The sequence below is a fragment of the Xylocopa sonorina genome, unplaced genomic scaffold, assembly GCF_050948175.1.
Source record: "Xylocopa sonorina isolate GNS202 unplaced genomic scaffold, iyXylSono1_principal scaffold0085, whole genome shotgun sequence".
NCBI classification, from domain to species: Eukaryota; Metazoa; Arthropoda; class Insecta; order Hymenoptera; family Apidae; genus Xylocopa; species Xylocopa sonorina.
The window spans coordinates 816,184-817,344 of record NW_027490156.1 but is presented as its reverse complement, the minus strand read 5'-3'; positions in this window follow the sequence as shown (position 1 = coordinate 817,344).

Sequence of the window (1,161 nt, the reverse complement as noted above, 5' to 3'; positions counted from 1 at the left end):
TCTACGTATCGTAGCAATAGAGTTCTAATGCTTCTTAAAACGCGATATCGCACCTCTCTTCTATGTTTCACGATAAGGTATAATATTCATTGCGAAGTGTCATGTATACCTCGTATTCACTTCAAAAGGATGTAAATGCTACACTTCCTTGCTAGGAAATAGCGTTTCCAGATGACTACGCGTCGAAACAATAGATTTCTAATGATTCTTAAAATGCCATATCGCATCTCACTTCAATGCTTCATGATAAGATATAATAATCATTGCGAAGTGTCATGTATATCTCGTATTCACTTCAAACGAATGTAAATGCGACACTTCCATGCTGGGAAATAGCGTTTGCAGATGTCTACGTATCGTAGCAATAGAGTTCTAATGCCTCTTAAAACGCGATATCGCATCTCACTGCTATGTTTCATGATAAGATATAATATTCATTGCGAAGTGTCATGTATACCTCGTCTTCACTTCAAAAGAATGTAAATGCGACACTTCCATGCTAGGAAGTAGCGTTTGCAGATGTCTACCTATCGTAGCAATAGGGTTCTAATACTTCTTAAAATGCGATATCGCATCACACTTCTATGTTTCATGATAAGATATAATATTCATTGCGAAGTGTCATGTATACCGCGATTTCACTTCACAAGAATGTAAATGCGACACTTCCTTGCTAGGAAATATTGTTTGCAGATGTCTACGTATCATAGCAATAGAGTACTAATGCTTCTTAAAACGAGATGTCGTATTTCATTACTATGCTTCGTAATAAGATATAATATTCATTGTGTAATGTTATGTATACCTCGTATTGACTTCAGTGGAATGTAAGTGCGAAATTTCCTTGCTAGGAAATAGAATTTGCAGATGTCTACGTATATAGGCAATAGAGTTCTAATGCTTCTTAAAACGCGATATCGCATCTCACATCTATGTTTCATGATAAGATATAATATTCATTGCGAAGTGTCATGTATACCTCGTATTCACTTCAAAAGAACGTAAATAAGACACTTCCATGCTAGGAAATAGCGTTTGCAGATGTCTACGTATCGTAGCAATAGAGATCCAATGCTCCCTAAAACGCGATATCGCATCACTCTTCTATGTTTCATGATAAGGTATAATATTCATTTCGAAGTGTCATGTATACCTCGTATT